Source organism: Schistocerca nitens, chromosome 11, assembly GCF_023898315.1.
Source record: "Schistocerca nitens isolate TAMUIC-IGC-003100 chromosome 11, iqSchNite1.1, whole genome shotgun sequence".
Lineage (NCBI taxonomy): Eukaryota > Metazoa > Arthropoda > Insecta > Orthoptera > Acrididae > Schistocerca > Schistocerca nitens.
In genome coordinates, this window is record NC_064624.1 from 31,941,912 (window position 1) to 31,958,109 (window position 16,198).

The window sequence follows — 16,198 nt, forward strand, 5'->3', positions numbered from 1 at the left end:
GATTAAATACAAAAGGCACAATGCCGACTTAAGTACAAGAAGAGTGAATTTTCTAAGAGTTTGTGCTTTGAGCGGCTCCTGGGAGACCAGTATTAGCTTCCGATGCACCAGTGCAGGTTTATTGTATCCCTTGGATCTTCACATTGACCATGAAACACAGAAATTGCATCGGGATTAAATGCAAAAGGCACAATGCCGACTGAAGTACAAGAAGAGTGAATCTTCTAAGAGTTTGTGCTTTGAGCGGCTCCTGGGAGACCAATAATAGCTTCCGATGCACCAGTGCAGGTTTATTGTATCCCTTGGACCTTCACATTGACCATGAAACACAGAAATTGCATCGGGATTAAATACAAAAGCCACAATGCCGACTTAAGAACAAGAAGAGTGAATCTTCTAAGAGTTTGTGCTTTGAGCGGCTCCTGGGAGACCAGTATTAGCTTCCGATGCACCAGTGCATGTATATTGTATCCCTTGGACCTTCACATTGACCATGAAACACAGAAACTGCATAGGGATTAAATACAAAAGGCACAATGCCGACGTAAGTACAAGAAGAGTGAATTTTCCAAGAGTTTGTGCTTTGAGCGGCTCCTGGGAGACCAGTATTAGCTTCTGATGCACCAGTGCAGGTTTATTGTATCCCTCGGACCTTCACATTGACCATGAAACACAGAAACTGCAGCGGGATTAAATACAAAAGGCACAATGCCGACATAAGTACAAGAAGAGTGAATTTTCTAAGAGTTTGTGATTTGAGCGGCTCCTGGGATACCAGTTTTAGCTTCCGATGCACCAGCGCAGGTTTATTGTATCCCTTGGACCTTCACATTGACCATGAAACACAGAAATTGCATCGGGATTAAATACAAAAGCCACAATGCCGACTTAAGTACAAGAAGAGTGAATCTTCTAAGAGTTTGTGCTTTGAGCGGCTCCTGGGAGACCAATATTAGCTTCCGATGCACCAGTGTAGGTTTATTGTATCCCTTGGACCTTCACATTGACCATGAAACACAGAAATCGCATCGGGATTAAATACAAAAGGCACAATGCCGACTTAAGAACAAGAAGAGTGAATCTTCTAAGAGTTTGTGCTTTGAGCGGCTCCTGGGAGACCAGTAATAGCTTCCGATGCACCAGTGCAGGTTTATTGTATCCCTTGGACCTTCACATTGACCATGAAACACAGAAATTGCATCGGGATTAAATGCAAAAGGCACAATGCCGACTGAAGTACAAGAAGAGTGAATCTTCTAAGAGTTTGTGCTTTGAGCGGCTCCTGGGAGACCAGTATTAGCTTCCGATGCACCAGTGCAGGTTTATTGTATCCCTTGGACCTTCACATTGACCATGAAACACAGAAACTGCATCGGGATTAAATACAAAAGGCACAATGCCGACATAAGTACAAGAAGAGTGAATTTTCTAAGAGTTCGTGCTTTGAGCGGCTCTGGGAGCCCAGTATTAGCTTCCGATGCACCAGTGCAGGTTTATTGTATCCCTTGGACCCTCACATTGACCATGAAACACAGAAATTGCATCGGGATTAAATACAAAAGGCACAATGCCGACTTAAGTACAAGAAGAGTGAATCTTCTAAGAGTTTGTGCTTTGAGCGGCTCCTGGGAGACCAGTATTAGCTTCCGATGCATCAGTGCAGGTTTATTGTATCCCTTGGACCTTAACATTGACCATGATACACAGAAACTCCATCGGGATTAAATACAAAAGGCACAATTCCGACATAAGTACAGGAAGAGTGAATTTTCTAAGAGTTCGTGCTTTGAGCGGCTCTGGGAGCCCAGAATTAGCTTCCGATGCACCAGTGCAGGTTTATTGTATCCCTTGGACGTTCACATTGACTATGAAACCCAGAAATTGCATCGGGATTAAATACAAAAGGCACAATGCCGACATAAGTACAAGAAGAGTGAATCTTCTAAGAGTTTGTGCTTTGAGCGGCTCCTGGGAGACCAGTATTAGCTTCCGATGCATCAGTGCAGGTTTATTGTATCCCTTGGACCTTCACATTGACCATGAAACACAGAAACTCTATCGGGATTAAATACAAAAGGCACAATTCCGACATAAGTACAAGAAGAGTGTATTTTCTAAGAGTTGGTGCTTGGAGCGGCTCCTGGGAGACCAGTATTAGCTTCCGATGCACCAGTGCAGGTTTATTGTATCCCTTGGTCCTTCACATTGACTATGAAACCCAGAAATTGCATCGGGATTAAATACAAAAGGCACAATGCCGATTTAAGTACAGGAAGAGTGAATCTTCTAAGATTTTGTGCTTTGAGCGGCTCCTGGGAGACCAGTATTAGCTTCCGATGCATCAGTGCAGGTTTATTGTATCCCTTGGACCTTCACATTGACCATGAAACACAGAAATTGCGTCGGGATTAAATACAAAAGCCACAATGCCGACTTAAGAACAAGAAGAGTGAATCTTCTAAGAGTTTGTGCTTTGAGCGGCTCCTGGGAGACCAGTATTAGCTTCCGATGCACCAGTGCTGGTATATTGTATCCCTTGGACCTTCACATTGACCATGAAACACAGAAACTCCATCGGGATTAAATACAAAATGCACAATTCCGACATAAGTACAAGAAGAGTGAATTTTCTAAGAGTTTGTGCTTTGAGCGGCTCCTGGGAGACCAGTATTAGCTTCGGATGCACCACTGCAGGTTTATTGTATCCCTTGGACCTTCACATTGACTATGAAACCCAGAAATTGCATCGGGATTAAAAAAAATCACAATGCCGACTTAAGTACAAGAAGAGTGAATCTTCTAAGAGTTTGTGTTTGAACGGCTCCTGGGAGACCAATAATAGCTTCCGATGCACCAGTGCAGGTATATTGTATCCCTTGGACCTTCACATTGACCATGAAACACAGAAACTGTATAGGGATTAAATACAAAAGGCACAATGCCGACGTAAGTACAAGAAGAGTGAATTTTCCAAGAGTTTGTGCTTTGAGCGGCTCCTGGGAGACCAGTATTAGCATCTGATGCACCAGTGCAGGTTTATTGTATCCCTTGGACCTTCACATTGACCATGAAACACAGAAACTGCATCGGGATTAAATACAAAAGGCACAATGCCGACATAAGTACAAGAAGAGTGAATTTTCTAAGAGTTCGTGCTTTGAGCGGCTCTGGGAGCCCAGTATTAGCTTCCGATGCACCAGTGCAGGTTTATTGTATCCCTTGGACCCTCACATTGACCATGAAACACAGAAATTGCATCGGGATTAAATACAAAAGGCACAATGCCGACTTAAGTACAAGAAGAGTGAATCTTCTAAGAGTTTGTGCTTTGAGCGGCTCCTGGGAGACCAGTATTAGCTTCCGATGCATCAGTGCAGGTTTATTGTATCCCTTGGACCTTCACATTGACCATGATACACAGAAACTCCATCGGGATTAAATACAAAAGGCACAATTCCGACATAAGTACAAGAAGAGTGAATTTTCTAAGAGTTCGTGCTTTGAGCGGCTCTGGGAGCCCAGAATTAGCTTCCGATGCACCAGTGCAGGTTTATTGTATCCCTTGGACGTTCACATTGTCTATGAAACCCAGAAATTGCATCGGGATTAAATACAAAAGGCACAATGCCGACATAAGTACAAGAAGAGTGAATCTTCTAAGAGTTTGTGCTTTGAGCGGCTCCTGGGAGACCAGTATTAGCTTCCGATGCATCAGTGCAGGTTTATTGTATCCCTTGGACCTTCACATTGACCATGAAACACAGAAACTCCATCGGGATTAAATACAAAAGGCACAATTCCGACATAAGTACAAGAAGAGTGAATTTTCTAAGAGTTGGTGCTTTGAGCGGCTCCTGGGAGACCAGTATTAGCTTCCGATGCACCAGTGCAGGTTTATTGTATCCCTTGGTCCTTCACATTGAGTATGAAACCCAGAAATTGCATCGGGATTAAATACAAAAGGCACAATGCCGATTTAAGTACAAGAAGAGTGAATCTTCTAAGATTTTGTGCTTTGAGCGGCTCCTGGGAGACCAGTATTAGCTTCCGATGCATGAGTGCAGGTTTATTGTATCCCTTGGACCTTCACATTGACCATGAAACACAGAAATTGCATCGGGATTAAATACAAAAGCCACAATGCCGACTTAAGAACAAGAAGAGTGAATCTTCTAAGAGTTTGTGCTTTGAGCGGCTCCTGGGAGAGCAGTATTAGCTTCCGATGCACCAGTGCTGGTATATTGTATCCCTTGGACCATCACATTGACCATGAAACACAGAAACTCCATCGGGATTAAATACAAAATGCACAATTCCGACATAAGTACAAGAAGAGTGAATTTTCTAAGAGTTTGTGCTTTGAGCGGCTCCTGGGAGACCAGTATTAGCTTCGGATGCACCAGTGCAGGTTTATTGTATCCCTTGGACCTTCACATTGACTATGAAACCCAGAAATTGCATCGGGATTAAATACAAAAGGCACAATGCCGACTTAAGTACAAGAAGAGCGAATCTTCTAAGAGTTTGTGTTTGAACGGCTCCTGGGAGACCAATAATAGCTTCCGATGCACCAGTGCAGGTTTATTGTATCCCTTGGACCTTCACATTGACCATGAAACACAGAAATTGCATCGGGATTAAATACAAAAGCCACAATGCCGACTTAAGAACAAGAAGAGTGAATCTTCTAAGAGTTTGTGCTTTGAGCGGCTCCTGGGAGACCAGTATTAGCTTCCGATGCACCAGTGCAGGTATATTGTATCCCTTGGACCTTCACATTGACCATGAAACACAGAAACTGCATAGGGATTAAATACAAAAGGCACAATGCCTACGTAAGTACAAGAAGAGTGAATTTTCCAAGAGTTTGTGCTTTGAGCGGCTCCTGGGAGACCAGTATTAGCATCTGATGCGCCAGTGCAGGTTTACTGTATCCCTTGGACCTTCACATTGACCATGAAACACAGAAACTGCACCGGGATTAAATACAAAAGGCACAATGCCGACATAAGTACAAGAAGAGTGAATTTTCTAAGAGTTTGTGCTTTGAGCGGCTCCTGGGATACCAGTATTAGCTTCCGATGCACCAGTGCAGGTTTATTGTATCCCTTGGACCTTCACATTGACCATGAAACACAGAAATTGCATCGGGATTAAATACAAAAGGCACAATGCCGACTTAAGTACAAGAAGAGTGAATCTTCTAAGAATTTGTGCTTTGAGCGGCTCCTGGGAGACCAATATTAGCTTCCGATGCACCAGTGTAGGTTTATTATATCCCTTGGACCTTCACATTGACCATGAAACACAGAAATCGCATCGGGATTAAATACAAAAGGCACAATGCCGACTTAAGAACAAGAAGAGTGAATCTTCTAAGAGTTTGTGCTTTGAGCGGCTCCTGGGAGACCAGTAATAGCTTCCGATGCACCAGTGCAGGTTTATTGTATCCCTTGGACCTTCACATTGACCATGAAACACAGAAATTGCATCGGGATTAAATGCAAAAGGCACAATGCCGACTGAAGTACAAGAAGAGTGAATCTTCTAAGAGTTTGTGCTTTGAGCGGCTCCTGGGAGACCAGTATTAGCTTCCGATGCACCAGTGCAGGTTTATTGTATCCCTTGGACCTTCACATTGACCATGAAACACAGAAACTGCATCGGGATTAAATACAAAAGGCACAATGCCGACATAAGTACAAGAAGAGTGAATTTTCTAAGAGTTCGTGCTCTGAGCGGCTCTGGGAGCCCAGTATTAGATTCCGATGCACCAGTGCAGGTTTATTGTATCCCTTGGACCCTCACATTGACCATGAAACACAGAAATTGCATCGGGATTAAATACAAAAGGCACAATGCCGACTTAAGTACAAGAAGAGTGAATCTTCTAAGAGTTTGTGCTTTGAGCGGCTCCTGGGAGACCAGTATTAGCTTCGTATGCATCAGTGCAGGTTTATTGTATCCCTTGGACCTTCACATTGACCATGAAACACAGAAACTCCATCGGGATTAAATACAAAAGGCACAATACCGACATAAGTACAAGAAGAGTGAATTTTCTAAGAGTTCGTGCTTTGAGCGGCTCTGGGAGCCCAGAATTAGCTTCCGATGCACCAGTGCAGGTTTATTGTATCCCTTGGACCTTCACATTGACTATGAAACCCAGAAATTGCATCGGGATTAAATACAAAAGGCACAATGCCGACATAAGTACAAGAAGAGTGAATCTTCTAAGAGTTTGTGCTTTGAGCGGCTCCTGGGAGACCAGTATTAGCTTCCGATGCATCAGTGCAGGTTTATTGTATCACTTGGACCTTCACATTGACCATGAAACACAGAAACTCCATCGGGATTAAATACAAAAGGCACAATTCCGACATAAGTACAAGAAGAGTGAATTTTCTAAGAGTGGTGCTTTGAGCGGCTCCTGGGAGACCAGTATTAGCTTCCGATGCACCAGTGCAGGTTTATTGTATCCCTTGGACCTTCACATTGACCATGAAACACAGAAATTGCATCGGGATTAAATCCAAAAGCACAATGCCGACTGAAGTACAAGAAGAGTGAATCTTCTAAGAGTTTGTGCTTTGAGCGGCTCCTGGGAGACCAGTATTAGCTTCCGATGCACCAGTGCAGGTTTATTGTATCCCTTGGACCTTCACATTGACCATGAAACACAGAAACTGCATCGGGATTAAATACAAAAGGCACAATGCCGACATAAGTACAAGAAGAGTGAATTTTCTAAGAGTTCGTGCTCTGAGCGGCTCTGGGAGCCCAGTATTAGATTCCGATGCACCAGTGCAGGTTTATTGTATCCCTTGGACCCTCACATTGACCATGAAACACAGAAATTGCATCGGGATTAAATACAAAAGGCACAATGCCGACTTAAGTACAAGAAGAGTGAATCTTCTAAGAGTTTGTGCTTTGAGCGGCTCCTGGGAGACCAGTATTAGCTTCGTATGCATCAGTGCAGGTTTATTGTATCCCTTGGACCTTCACATTGACCATGAAACACAGAAACGCCATCGGGATTAAATACAAAAGGCACAATACCGACATAAGTACAAGAAGAGTGAATTTTCTAAGAGTTCGTGCTTTGAGCGGCTCTGGGAGCCCAGAATTAGCTTCCGATGCACCAGTGCAGGTTTATTGTATCCCTTGGACCTTCACATTGACTATGAAACCCAGAAATTGCATCGGGATTAAATACAAAAGGCACAATGCCGACATAAGTACAAGAAGAGTGAATCTTCTAAGAGTTTGTGCTTTGAGCGGCTCCTGGGAGACCAGTATTAGCTTCCGATGCATCAGTGCAGGTTTATTGTATCACTTGGACCTTCACATTGACCATGAAACACAGAAACTCCATCGGGATTAAATACAAAAGGCACAATTCCGACATAAGTACAAGAAGAGTGAATTTTCTAAGAGTGGTGCTTTGAGCGGCTCCTGGGAGACCAGTATTAGCTTCCGATGCACCAGTGCAGGTTTATTGTATCCCTTGGACCTTCACATTGACCATGAAACACAGAAATTGCATCGGGATTAAATCCAAAAGCACAATGCCGATTTAAGTACAAGAAGAGTGAATCTTCTAAGATTTTGTGCTTTGAGCGGCTCCTGGGAGACCAGTAATAGCTTCCGATGCACCAGTGGAGGTTTATTGTATCCCTTGGACCTTCATATTGACCATGAAACATAGAAATTGCATCGGGATTAAATGCAAAAGGCACAATGCCGACTGAAGTACAAGAAGAGTGAATCTTCTAAGAGTTTGTGCTTTGAGCGGCTCCTGGGAGACCAGTATTAGCTTCTGATGCACCAGTGCAGGTTTATTGTATCCCTTGGACCTTCACATTGACCATGAAACACAGAAACTGCACCGGGATTAAATACAAAAGGCACAATGCCGACATAAGTACAAGAAGAGTGAATTTTCTAAGAGTTTGTGCTTTGAGCGGCTCCTGGGAGACCAGTATTAGCTTCCGATGCACCAGTGCAGGTTTATTGTATCCCTTGGACCTTCACATTGACCATGAAACACAGAAATTGCATCGGGATTAAATACAAAAGGCACAATGCCGACTTAAGTACAAGAAGAGTGAATCTTCTAAGAGTTTGTGCTTTGAGCGGCTCCTGGGAGACCAGTATTAGCTTCCGATGCATCAGTGCAGGTTTATTGTATCCCTTGGACCTTCACATTGACCATGAAACACAGAAACTCCATCGGGATTAAATACAAAAGGCACAATTCCGACATAAGTACAAGAAGAGTGAATTTTCTAAGAGTTCGTGCTTTGAGCGGCTCTGGGAGCCCAGTATTAGCTTCCGATGCACCAGTGCAGGTTTATTGTATCCCTTGGACGTTCACATTGTCTATGAAACCCAGAAATTGCATCGGGATTAAATACAAAAGGCACAATGCCGACATAAGTACAAGAAGAGTGAATCTTCTAAGAGTTTGTGCTTTGAGCGGCTCCTGGGAGACCAGTATTAGCTTCCGATGCATCAGTGCAGGTTTATTGTATCCCTTGGACCTTCACATTGACCATGAAACACAGAAACTCCATCGGGATTAAATACAAAAGGCACAATTCCGACATAAGTACAAGAAGAGTGAATTTTCTAAGAGTTGGTGCTTTGAGCGGCTCCTGGGAGACCAGTATTAGCTTTCGATGCACCAGTGCAGGTTTATTGTATCCCTTGGTCCTTCACATTGACTATGAAACCCAGAAATTGCATCGGGATTAAATACAAAAGGCACAATGCCGATTTAAGTACAAGAAGAGTGAATCTTCTACGATTTTGTGCTTTGAGCGGCTCCTGGGAGACCAGTATTAGCTTCCGATGCATGAGTGCAGGTTTATTGTATCCCTTGGACCTTCACATTGACCATGAAACACAGAAATTGCATCGGGATTAAATACAAAAGCCACAATGCCGACTTAAGAACAAGAAGAGTGAATCTTCTAAGAGTTTGTGCTTTGAGCGGCTCCTGGGAGACCAGTATTAGCTTCCGATGCACCAGTGCTGGTATATTGTATCCCTTGGACCATCACATTGACCATGAAACACAGAAACTCCATCGGGATTAAATACAAAATGCACAATTCCGACATAAGTACAAGAAGAGTGAATTTTCTAAGAGTTTGTGCTTTGAGCGGCTCCTGGGAGACCAGTATTAGCTTCGGATGCACCAGTGCAGGTTTATTGTATCCCTTGGACCTTCACATTGACTATGAAACCCAGAAATTGCATCGGGATTAAATACAAAAGGCACAATGCCGACTTAAGAACAAGAAGAGTGAATCTTCTAAGAGTTTGTGCTTTGAGCGGCTCCTGGGAGACCAGTAATAGCTTCCGATGCACCAGTGCAGGTTTATTGTATCCCTTGGACCTTCACATTGACCATGAAACACAGAAATTGCATCGGGATTAAATGCAAAAGGCACAATGCCGACTGAAGTACAAGAAGAGTGAATCTTCTAAGAGTTTGTGCTTTGAGCGGCTCCTGGGAGACCAGTATTAGCTTCCGATGCACCAGTGCAGGTTTATTGTATCCCTTGGACCTTCACATTGACCATGAAACACAGAAACTGCATCGGGATTAAATACAAAAGGCACAATGCCGACATAAGTACAAGAAGAGTGAATTTTCTAAGAGTTCGTGCTCTGAGCGGCTCTGGGAGCCCAGTATTAGATTCCGATGCACCAGTGCAGGTTTATTGTATCCCTTGGACCCTCACATTGACCATGAAACACAGAAATTGCATCGGGATTAAATACAAAAGGCACAATGCCGACTTAAGTACAAGAAGAGTGAATCTTCTAAGAGTTTGTGCTTTGAGCGGCTCCTGGGAGACCAGTATTAGCTTCGTATGCATCAGTGCAGGTTTATTGTATCCCTTGGACCTTCACATTGACCATGAAACACAGAAACGCCATCGGGATTAAATACAAAAGGCACAATACCGACATAAGTACAAGAAGAGTGAATTTTCTAAGAGTTCGTGCTTTGAGCGGCTCTGGGAGCCCAGAATTAGCTTCCGATGCACCAGTGCAGGTTTATTGTATCCCTTGGACGTTCACATTGACTATGAAACCCAGAAATTGCATCGGGATTAAATACAAAAGGCACAATGCCGACATAAGTACAAGAAGAGTGAATCTTCTAAGAGTTTGTGCTTTGAGCGGCTCCTGGGAGACCAGTATTAGCTTCCGATGCATCAGTGCAGGTTTATTGTATCCCTTGGACCTTCACATTGACCATGAAACACAGAAACTCCATCGGGATTAAATACAAAAGGCACAATTCCGACATAAGTACAAGAAGAGTGAATTTTCTAAGAGTGGTGCTTTGAGCGGCTCCTGGGAGACCAGTATTAGCTTCCGATGCACCAGTGCAGGTTTATTGTATCCCTTGGACCTTCACATTGACATGAAACACAGAAATTGCATCGGGATTAAATCCAAAAGCACAATGCCGATTTAAGTACAAGAAGAGTGAATCTTCTAAGATTTTGTGCTTTGAGCGGCTCCTGGGAGACCAGTAATAGCTTCCGATGCACCAGTGGAGGTTTATTGTATCCCTTGGACCTTCATATTGACCATGAAACATAGAAATTGCATCGGGATTAAATGCAAAAGGCACAATGCCGACTGAAGTACAAGAAGAGTGAATCTTCTAAGAGTTTGTGCTTTGAGCGGCTCCTGGGAGACCAGTATTAGCTTCTGATGCACCAGTGCAGGTTTATTGTATCCCTTGGACCTTCACATTGACCATGAAACACAGAAACTGCACCGGGATTAAATACAAAAGGCACAATGCCGACATAAGTACAAGAAGAGTGAATTTTCTAAGAGTTTGTGCTTTGAGCGGCTCCTGGGAGACCAGTATTAGCTTCCGATGCACCAGTGCAGGTTTATTGTATCCCTTGGACCTTCACATTGACCATGAAACACAGAAATTGCATCGGGATTAAATACAAAAGGCACAATGCCGACTTAAGTACAAGAAGAGTGAATCTTCTAAGAGTTTGTGCTTTGAGCGGCTCCTGGGAGACCAGTATTAGCTTCCGATGCATCAGTGCAGGTTTATTGTATCCCTTGGACCTTCACATTGACCATGAAACACAGAAACTCCATCGGGATTAAATACAAAAGGCACAATTCCGACATAAGTACAAGAAGAGTGAATTTTCTAAGAGTTCGTGCTTTGAGCGGCTCTGGGAGCCCAGTATTAGCTTCCGATGCACCAGTGCAGGTTTATTGTATCCCTTGGACGTTCACATTGTCTATGAAACCCAGAAATTGCATCGGGATTAAATACAAAAGGCACAATGCCGACATAAGTACAAGAAGAGTGAATCTTCTAAGAGTTTGTGCTTTGAGCGGCTCCTGGGAGACCAGTATTAGCTTCCGATGCATCAGTGCAGGTTTATTGTATCCCTTGGACCTTCACATTGACCATGAAACACAGAAATTGCATCGGGATTAAATACAAAAGCCACAATGCCGACTTAAGAACAAGAAGAGTGAATCTTCTAAGAGTTTGTGCTTTGAGCGGCTCCTGGGAGACCAGTATTAGCTTCCGATGCACCAGTGCTGGTATATTGTATCCCTTGGACCATCACATTGACCATGAAACACAGAAACTCCATCGGGATTAAATACAAAATGCACAATTCCGACATAAGTACAAGAAGAGTGAATTTTCTAAGAGTTTGTGCTTTGAGCGGCTCCTGGGAGACCAGTATTAGCTTCGGATGCACCAGTGCAGGTTTATTGTATCCCTTGGACCTTCACATTGACTATGAAACCCAGAAATTGCATCGGGATTAAATACAAAAGGCACAATGCCGACTTAAGTACAAGAAGAGTGAATCTTCTAAGAGTTTGTGTTTGAACGGCTCCTGGGCGACCAATAATAGCTTCCGATGCACCAGTGCAGGTATATTGTATCCCTTGGACCTTCACATTGACCATGAAACACAGAAACTGCATAGGGATTAAATACAAAAGGCACAATGCCTACGTAAGTACAAGAAGAGTGAATTTTCCAAGAGTTTGTGCTTTGAGCGGCTCCTGGGAGACCAGTATTAGCATCTGATGCGCCAGTGCAGGTTTATTGTATCCCTTGGACCTTCACATTGACCATGAAACACAGAAACTGCACCGGGATTAAATACAAAAGGCACAATGCCGACATAAGTACAAGAAGAGTGAATTTTCTAAGAGTTTGTGCTTTGAGCGGCTCCTGGGATACCAGTATTAGCTTCCGATGCACCAGTGCAGGTTTATTGTATCCCTTGGACCTTCACATTGACCATGAAACACAGAAATTGCATCGGGATTAAATACAAAAGGCACAATGCCGACTTAAGTACAAGAAGAGTGAATCTTCTAAGAGTTTGTGCTTTGAGCGGCTCCTGGGAGACCAATATTAGCTTCCGATGCACCAGTGTACGTTTATTGTATCCCTTGGACCTTCACATTGACCATGAAACACAGAAATCGCATCGGGATTAAATACAAAAGGCACAATGCCGACTTAAGAACAAGAAGAGTGAATCTTCTAAGAGTTTGTGCTTTGAGCGGCTCCTGGGAGACCAGTAATAGCTTCCGATGCACCAGTGCAGGTTTATTGTATCCCTTGGACCTTCACATTGACCATGAAACACAGAAATTGCATCGGGATTAAATGCAAAAGGCACAATGCCGACTGAAGTACAAGAAGAGTGAATCTTCTAAGAGTTTGTGCTTTGAGCGGCTCCTGGGAGACCAGTATTAGCTTCCGATGCACCAGTGCAGGTTTATTGTATCCCTTGGACCTTCACATTGACCATGAAACACAGAAACTGCATCGGGATTAAATACAAAAGGCACAATGCCGACATAAGTACAAGAAGAGTGAATTTTCTAAGAGTTCGTGCTCTGAGCGGCTCTGGGAGCCCAGTATTAGATTCCGATGCACCAGTGCAGGTTTATTGTATCCCTTGGACCCTCACATTGACCATGAAACACAGAAATTGCATCGGGATTAAATACAAAAGGCACAATGCCGACTTAAGTACAAGAAGAGTGAATCTTCTAAGAGTTTGTGCTTTGAGCGGCTCCTGGGAGACCAGTATTAGCTTCGTATGCATCAGTGCAGGTTTATTGTATCCCTTGGACCTTCACATTGACCATGAAACACAGAAACTCCATCGGGATTAAATACAAAAGGCACAATACCGACATAAGTACAAGAAGAGTGAATTTTCTAAGAGTTCGTGCTTTGAGCGGCTCTGGGAGCCCAGAATTAGCTTCCGATGCACCAGTGCAGGTTTATTGTATCCCTTGGACGTTCACATTGACTATGAAACCCAGAAATTGCATCGGGATTAAATACAAAAGGCACAATGCCGACATAAGTACAAGAAGAGTGAATCTTCTAAGAGTTTGTGCTTTGAGCGGCTCCTGGGAGACCAGTATTAGCTTCCGATGCATCAGTGCAGGTTTATTGTATCCCTTGGACCTTCACATTGACCATGAAACACAGAAACTCCATCGGGATTAAATACAAAAGGCACAATTCCGACATAAGTACAAGAAGAGTGAATTTTCTAAGAGTGGTGCTTTGAGCGGCTCCTGGGAGACCAGTATTAGCTTCCGATGCACCAGTGCAGGTTTATTGTATCCCTTGGACCTTCACATTGACCATGAAACACAGAAATTGCATCGGGATTAAATCCAAAAGCACAATGCCGATTTAAGTACAAGAAGAGTGAATCTTCTAAGATTTTGTGCTTTGAGCGGCTCCTGGGAGACCAGTAATAGCTTCCGATGCACCAGTGGAGGTTTATTGTATCCCTTGGACCTTCATATTGACCATGAAACATAGAAATTGCATCGGGATTAAATGCAAAAGGCACAATGCCGACTGAAGTACAAGAAGAGTGAATCTTCTAAGAGTTTGTGCTTTGAGCGGCTCCTGGGAGACCAGTATTAGCTTCTGATGCACCAGTGCAGGTTTATTGTATCCCTTGGACCTTCACATTGACCATGAAACACAGAAACTGCACCGGGATTAAATACAAAAGGCACAATGCCGACATAAGTACAAGAAGAGTGAATGTTCTAAGAGTTTGTGCTTTGAGCGGCTCCTGGGAGACCAGTATTAGCTTCCGATGCACCAGTGCAGGTTTATTGTATCCCTTGGACCTTCACATTGACCATGAAACACAGAAATTGCATCGGGATTAAATACAAAAGGCACAATGCCGACTTAAGTACAAGAAGAGTGAATCTTCTAAGAGTTTGTGCTTTGAGCGGCTCCTGGGAGACCAGTATTAGCTTCCGATGCATCAGTGCAGGTTTATTGTATCCCTTGGACCTTCACATTGACCATGAAACACAGAAACTCCATCGGGATTAAATACAAAAGGCACAATTCCGACATAAGTACAAGAAGAGTGAATTTTCTAAGAGTTCGTGCTTTGAGCGGCTCTGGGAGCCCAGTATTAGCTTCCGATGCACCAGTGCAGGTTTATTGTATCCCTTGGACGTTCACATTGTCTATGAAACCCAGAAATTGCATCGGGATTAAATACAAAAGGCACAATGCCGACATAAGTACAAGAAGAGTGAATCTTCTAAGAGTTTGTGCTTTGAGCGGCTCCTGGGAGACCAGTATTAGCTTCCGATGCATCAGTGCAGGTTTATTGTATCCCTTGGACCTTCACATTGACCATGAAACACAGAAACTCCATCGGGATTAAATACAAAAGGCACAATTCCGACATAAGTACAAGAAGAGTGAATTTTCTAAGAGTTGGTGCTTTGAGCGGCTCCTGGGAGACCAGTATTAGCTTCCGATGCACCAGTGCAGGTTTATTGTATCCCTTGGTCCTTCACATTGACTATGAAACCCAGAAATTGCATCGGGATTAAATACAAAAGGCACAATGCCGATTTAAGTACAAGAAGAGTGAATCTTCTACGATTTTGTGCTTTGAGCGGCTCCTGGGAGACCAGTATTAGCTTCCGATGCATGAGTGCAGGTTTATTGTATCCCTTGGACCTTCACATTGACCATGAAACACAGAAATTGCATCGGGATTAAATACAAAAGCCACAATGCCGACTTAAGAACAAGAAGAGTGAATCTTCTAAGAGTTTGTGCTTTGAGCGGCTCCTGGGAGACCAGTATTAGCTTCCGATGCACCAGTGCTGGTATATTGTATCCCTTGGACCATCACATTGACCATGAAACACAGAAACTCCATCGGGATTAAATACAAAATGCACAATTCCGACATAAGTACAAGAAGAGTGAATTTTCTAAGAGTTTGTGCTTTGAGCGGCTCCTGGGAGACCAGTATTAGCTTCGGATGCACCAGTGCAGGTTTATTGTATCCCTTGGACCTTCACATTGACCATGAAACACAGAAATTGCATCGGGATTAAATACAAAAGCCACAATGCCGACTTAAGAACAAGAAGAGTGAATCTTCTAAGAGTTTGTGCTTTGAGCGGCTCCTGGGAGACCAGTATTAGCTTCCGATGCACCAGTGCAGGTATATTGTATCCCTTGGACCTTCACATTGACCATGAAACACAGAAACTGCATAGGGATTAAATACAAAAGGCACAATGCCGACGTAAGTACAAGAAGAGTGAATTTCCAAGAGTTTGTGCTTTGAGCGGCTCCTGGGAGACCAGTATTAGCATCTGATGCGCCAGTGCAGGTTTATTGTATCCCTTGGACCTTCACATTGACCATGAAACACAGAAACTGCACCGGGATTAAATACAAAAGGCACAATGCCGACATAAGTACAAGAAGAGTGAATTTTCTAAGAGTTTGTGCTTTGAGCGGCTCCTGGGGTACCAGTATTAGCTTCCGATGCACCAGTGCAGGTTTATTGTATCCCTTGGACCTTCACATTGACCATGAAACACAGAAATTGCATCGGGATTAAATACAAAAGGCACAATGCCGACTTAAGTACAAGAAGAGTGAATCTTCTAAGAGTTTGTGCTTTGAGCGGCTCCTGGGAGACCAGTAATAGCTTCCGATGCACCAGTGCAGGTTTATTGTATCCCTTGGACCTTCACATTGACCATGAAACACAGAAATTGCATCGGGATTAAATGCAAAAGGCACAATGCCGACTGAAGTACAAGAAGAGTGAATCTTCTAAGAGTT